Below are 6,657 nucleotides of genomic sequence, written 5' to 3'. Positions count from 1 at the left end.
CCACTTCCCACTTTCCTTTGCACTCAGCACCTTGATTTTCTACCCACAAAGAGGCATATCCTATGGCCCTTTGAACCTGCTGTCACCTAGGTAAGATGGTTAGGGCTTCCCAGAAGGCTTTGCTTGCTTCTAACCTCCAGGGTTTGGGGAACGACATCAGGCTGCTTGGGGAGTGCAGAACAGGGCAGCCCGCAGCAGCAGATCCCAGAACGGGTGGACCACAGGGTGCTCCTTCCTGTCTGCTGAGAGCGGCCCCTCTTTGCTCCTCCCCAGCCTCATACCTGGGGAAAGGGCTTTCTCCCAGGCTGGAGGCCAACAGGGTCGTGAAGCTGCAAGTGAGTCTAGAATAAGCTGTAGCCTGGAGCCAACATCCTGTGCTTCAGATACCAGACCACACAGTAGGCTCTCAGCTGTCCTAGTGGCTGGCTGACCTAAACAGACTGTTGGGATCCCAAGCACTTTCTAGTGCGAAGGTCCAAGTCATAGGTTATCCCACAGGCTGACAGGCCCTGGTGGCTGTATTTCTCACTTTTGGGTTACTCTTCAGAGAAGTGGGTATCAATAGGACTGAACTCTGACCGGCCAGTTGTGCCTCATGAGTGACTCTCAGCTTACATGGCTCTGAGTTCCCCAACCCTTTATCTGTCCTGGAGCCACAGCATTTGGAGGGGAAGATCCTCAAGGATCAACTCAGCCACACCCATCATGGTCACAGATATGGAACTGAGGTCTGTGTTGAGGGTGGGTAGGTCAGGGGGAATCCACCCAGGGTCACAATTAGGAGGCAGCAGGGCCAGACTGGAGTTACTGGTCTCTTGTCTCTTAGTCAAGTGGCCATTTCAAAGCCTTCCTCCTGCCTCCAGGCAACATGCCCTGGGATTCCAGTGTGGGAGTTGGAATTGCTGGCCGGAGCCTGTGGGGTGGAGCCGGCGATGGGCAGGGAGCAAGGCTGTGGGCACCCAGTTCCATGTTTTCTGACTCATGCACCACCTCCCGGGTCAGACTGGGGCACATTCTTTACTGCCCCTCTGAAGCTATGCTTAATTTCCCTGCTGATTGATGGGAAATTCAGAAAAAAATGCCTATGAGGAAAAATGATCAGAGGCAAGATTATTCAGCCCGGGGAAAAGAAGAATTAGGGGGATGTCTGCTCTGTGCAAGGCACTGTGCTAAATTCTTGACATTCATTCATTCACTAAATATTTTGTGTGCCAGGCACTGTGCCATGCTCTGGGGATATAATGATAAAGCAGTACAAGATACGGTCCCAATTTCATGGAGTATATGCATAAATAGCAGCCAGAATGAAATGATCACTCAGAATTATGCATTAAATGGGCTGGATGATTAGCTCAGTTGGTTAGAGCACAGTCTTATAACACCGAGGTTACAGGTTCAGATTCCTGTACTGTCCAGCTGCCAAAAAAAAAAAAAAAAGAAAAGAAAAAGAAAAAGACTTATGCATTGAAATAAGTGCTCTGAAGGAAAGGAGTACAGTTTTATGAGACCTTATAGTAAAGAACCTGACCTAGGCTGAAGCCTAGTGACCTGTGAGGGTCAGTGGCATTACCCTGGTGAAACTGGGATGGGAGAAGGGAGAAGGATATTCCGTGCAGAGGAAAATGGCATGTGCAAAGGTCCTGGGTGGGAAGGAACAGCATGTTTTTCTAGGAACTGCAAAGAGTCAGTGAGGCAGCACAGAGTAAGTGGGAGTGTGGTACGGAGTGAGATTAAACAGGCAGGGGCTGGACCACGTGGGGTCATATCATCTTGTTTAATAATCACAGAACTTCTGAGAGGAAGGTGGTAGGAGCCCCATCTTACTGACAAGGAGATGATGTTTAGGGAGGCGAGATGACTTGTCCAGACCCACACAGCTGGTCAGGCGCATAGCTGAGAGCCCAAGCAGGGTCAGCAGGTGGAGCCTGCCCCTTTCCAGATGACTACACTGAGCACAAGGGGTACTTCAGCATCTAGACAGTGTGACTTTACTGGGTGTGGGGACCCCGTGCTCCTCTCTATGAATGAAGGAGAGGAAGAAAGCCTGCAGTAGTAAGGACGTGAGGTCTATATCAGGAATATTCCTAGGGGTGAAACAGGGAAAGAAACTGCTGAAACTTCTTCCTTGGAGAAAGAGGAGCAGGGAGCATTCAGGGTGGGTTCTGTCTGTTCAGGTGATTAGGAATAAAGAAAGGCACGGACTAGAAATGGCTCCTCAGAGATCCTTGGTGATGGGGATTCAGTGGCCCCTGGGGTTTCAAGGCAGGGCTATGTGATGCCGATTTATTGAGCACCTACTGTGTGCCAGGCCCTGTGCTGGACACAGAGGGTATAAAGAGGAGTGAGGCAGCCTGGTGAGGGAGAGATGCCAACAGGTATATCAACATAGGGTAGAAGTGCTGAGGGACAGGCTGTTATGGGGCTCAGAGGATGACCGCATGGCTCAATCTAAAAGGTGGGAAATTCTAACATTTGAGCACCTGGATCTGGGACTGGGTGATTTCTGCATGTCTTCTGCACCCACGTCTTCATCTTAGGGTGGGTGGGCCCCTTCTGTTCAGGCAGAGAAGCCTTTCCTGAGAGCCAGAAAATGCACTTCAGGCTGTGGATGAAGAGTTGACAGTGCCCCGGGCTGGAGGAGATTCCTGGCTGTGTCAGTCAAGTCACCCTTGTGCCTCCAGCTGCTCTCAGCCACCAACAGCCACTTGGAATGGGTTTGGGCTCCTGGAATGTTTGACATGAAGTACTCTCCCTGGCCCTACCTCTCCCGCCCTTCCCACCTCCCATTGCCTCTGGGTGCAGCTGCTCCAGGATTGGAGGAGAGGAGGAAAACAGCAGGAGAGAGGGTGTGGGGGAAGGGAGAGGGGAGCAGGGCCAGGAACTGCTAGGGGCACAGGCCAGCGACTGACTGTGGGGCTGCTTCCAAGCACCAGACCGGGACTGGAATTAGCAGAAAGGATTAGAAGGAACATTCCTGTCTCTTACTTGCTCCTCGACCAGCAGGTGGGTATTCTCATTCCCACTTTACAGATGAGAGGACTGAGTACTGGAAAGGCTCTAGTAAGTAAAGGAAGGGGGAGCCCCCAGGTCTAAGTGTGTTGTCTTGGGGTAAGGGGGGGGGGAGATAAAAAGCTGAGGGATGGACAGAAAAAGGAAGCATTTTCCACATGGAAATCTGAGTCTGAAAACTTGGGAAAATTGACCTTTGGCCCTATGGGTTGGTTTAAAACAGTTTTGGAGATGAACTCAGGAAATCAGGTAACTTTCCAAAGGTCCCTCCTGCTCTGGTTTCATGAGGAGTGGAGATGACATGCAAGGGCTTCACTCATCTCTGCCCTTTGATTTGGGACTGTTGGGGCAGGAAGGAGTGGCAGATGGCAGGCAGACTGGCCGATCAAGGGAGAGGATAGGGTGGGAGAGGAGAAGGAAGAGGAGAACCAGGTCAGGGTGGGGGGTGCACGGTGCTGGGTCTCTGAGTGGCTTTGGCTGGGTTGGTTGCCCAGCACACAAGGGCTGCTTCCTGACCTCATGGTGGGAGCGGATGCTGCAGCTTCTCCCTGAGTCGGTGGTCCTATCACCCCAGGTTGAGACTCCCAGTCCTTTGAGAACTCCTGTGGCGTTCTGTGGTTTAGGAGCTGAAGGGGCTGGTGAAGGGCCCAGTGGTGCTAATGCATTAGGAACTTGACCATCCTATAGCTGGCTCAGGGTTTCTCACGTACTGTCCCATTGGCCCCCTATGCAAACTTACCCAGGCTCCTGGGCTTCAGCTCAGGGCACCGTGGTTAGGCTGGAAGCAGTTAGTGAGAATTAGCCTTGCCTAATGGCCAGATGGGAGCCAGCCTGCCTGGGTGCCAGGCCTGGCTCTGTTCTTCTGGGATGGGGTGGTATGGTCCACCTTACCTCAGTTTTACTGTTGGTAGGATGGGCACATGCATTGTTTTAAAGGGTGAGGCATAGGGTTCCCAACATGTGGGTCAGGGTTCTTGTGGAAAACCTGATGGCTTATCCAATGAACAACTGAGGAAAGCTTAGTGGACTATTAAAAGGTCCAGGCAAACCAATGAAGGGTGGTGCAGCACCCTGTGTACTCCCTAGCAGGAGCAGGGAGCTGTCCCCATCCCAGGTCTGCAGGAACCCAGAGAGAGAAGGGCCACTGACCAGACTGTGGCCTTGGGTGGGTGGATGCAACCACCAGCACCTTGTCCTTCTCTCCTGCCTCCCTCTCACCTCCTGCCAGTCTCTCCCACCAGCCAAAGGCCAATGCCAGCTGGAGCTGCAGGGCAAGGGGGTCTGGTTGATGCAGCAGGTGAAAGTCGGCCTCTAGGTATGCAGATCAAGGTCGAGTGGATAAGGAGGACATTAATGGGTTGGAAAAGAGCACAGACCTTCAGGGTGTCGTCCATGTAGATTTTTACTTGAACTCCAGGGAGTGAGAAATACGAGTGTGTGCGTCTTATGTCTTATTTATTATGCACCTCTGTCTGGATGGGGCTGGAGGGAAGGGTCACCTCTGTCTGCTGATCTGTGGGACGGATACATATTGAGGGCCTACTGGGTGCCAGGTGCTGGGAATCAGATCAACCACACAGGCTCTGGACGCACAAGGAGCCACAGGCAGAGGGGTAGCAGATGGATCCCCCTGTGCCCTCTCCGGGTGGGAGAAAAGGGGTGCTGAGCGCTGTGGGACCCAGGTGAAGCCACACTGAGTACCTGGAAGGGTCCAGAAAGAGTTTCTGGGGTGGCGGGGATGGGAGAGGAAGGTGGACTCTTGCTTGGGCTCTCATTTGCCTTTCTGTGGGTGAGGCTCCTCTGATGGTCCCTTCTGCTAAACTGGGTGACCACTGCAGGGCACGAAGCCAGTTCCCCAAAACTGAAGACACACCCTGAGATCATCGGCTCCCTGATGTTCAGATGGTTCATGTGCAGTGGACAAGGGCAGGCCCTGGGCCAGACCACCTGGGTTCCTAGGCCACTCTGCCGCTTGCAAACTGTATGACCTAGTCAATGTCCTCACATTCTCCAAATCCTACTTTCCTCATGTGTTTTTTTTGCTGTTTTTACCATTATGACTAGCCCTGTGCAATTAGCTCTTCTCTGACTGACGACTGGAGTGCTGGGTAGCAGCCAGCTCTGGATGCCCCTGGGAGGCAGTGGGCCCTCTCTAGGCCACTTGGAGCCAGCATTGTGGGTCTGGAGACTGTGATACTAGTGCCCATGGCCACTGATTGGCTGTGCGTTCTGGGGCAAACCGCTTCGCCTCTCTGAGCTGAGGAGACAGGTTAGATCAGGGGTCAGCAAATTACGGCAGCTGGCCAAATCCCACTCATCCTATTTTTTTTTTTTTTTATTGCAACACAACCACATCCATTCATTTACATGTTGTCTATCCTTGAGACAGAGACCGTCTGGCCCACCAAGCCTAAGATATTTACTGTTGGCTCCTTTACAAAAAAATGTACAGGCCCAGGGTCAGAGGATCTTCACAGAATCTTCTGGCTCCACGGGACCGCGTGCACAGATGGCACACAATCTGTGTCTGTGATGTGAATTTGGCCTGGGCTTCTGTGAGGTGGACGGGTGGCCTGGGCTGCTGGGGGAGGCTTTGGAGGAGGTCTTGTTGGCTCTGCCCACATGGACTCCAGCTTTGGGTGCTGACGTGGCTGGTTCTACATCACCCTGTGCCTGGTACCCTGGCACTTGGGATAGATGGCACCATATCTGCCCTTTTTCAGATGTACTGCTCCACCCCCATCCACTGTTGCAGACTCACTGCAGGCCTCTAGGACCTCTTCTGTAAAGGGCCCTATTCTGAAGGACTGTCCTCTCCCTGTGTCTAGGGAGGCCTCTGGTCCTGGGAGTGGGAGGTCAGGCCTGGGGCCACCTCAGAAGCATGCCCAGGAAGTTGTGCTCCTATGCAGGGAGGACCCTCAACACTCCCACAATACCCTGGTGACTAGGCTCCTTTCAAATTAAGCTCTTTGGGCTAAAGGGAGGGCGGTTTCATTTTAGCTGCCTTGACCCAGGTACTCTCACCCCACATGTAGCTTTTTCTACGACCCAGTGACCATCCCAGTCCTGCTCAGCAAGGGTCTGGCCTCCCCAGGACTGCAAAGACCTGGGATCTTAAGTTTCTCAGGCTGGTTTCAGTGGATGCCCTAGTTGTGGGCAGATGGAGGGCTGGGCTCAGGCCACGTCCCTCCTGGGCAAGACAGGGATGATGTCACGTTAGGAGGTGGCAGGAACATCATCCGTCCCTGATCACGCCCTTGGGAGAAACCAAGAGTGCCCGGCTTCCTCTTCTCATTTAATATGCAGCTAGTTTCAGGGCTGGCCTCAGAGGCTGTGGGGGGAGTCGGGCAAGTGCTGGACTGGGGGTCAGGTGTCTGGGTCCTGGCCATGCCTTCGGTCATTTCACTCTCAGGCCTCAGTGTCCTCATCTGTACAGTGCCTTTTCTGGCATTTGCCCTACTGCCCTCCTCTTAGGCTGTTGTGAGCACCAAGTAGGGATGATGCACATAAATATCCTCTGCAAACCACTCAGTGCTGCAGAAGTGCCAGGGTGGGCACGGGTTTCCCTGATGTCACTCTCCAGAGGAATGCTGAGTATGTCAGGCAGATATGAGTGGGGGGCTCTTGGTATCGAAGGGCTGGTGAGTC

This window comes from Galeopterus variegatus, unplaced genomic scaffold (assembly GCF_000696425.1).
Source record: "Galeopterus variegatus unplaced genomic scaffold, G_variegatus-3.0.2 Scaffold8718, whole genome shotgun sequence".
NCBI lineage: Eukaryota > Metazoa > Chordata > Mammalia > Dermoptera > Cynocephalidae > Galeopterus > Galeopterus variegatus.
The sequence above is the reverse complement of the archived record's forward strand: the minus strand, read 5'-3'. Positions refer to the sequence as shown.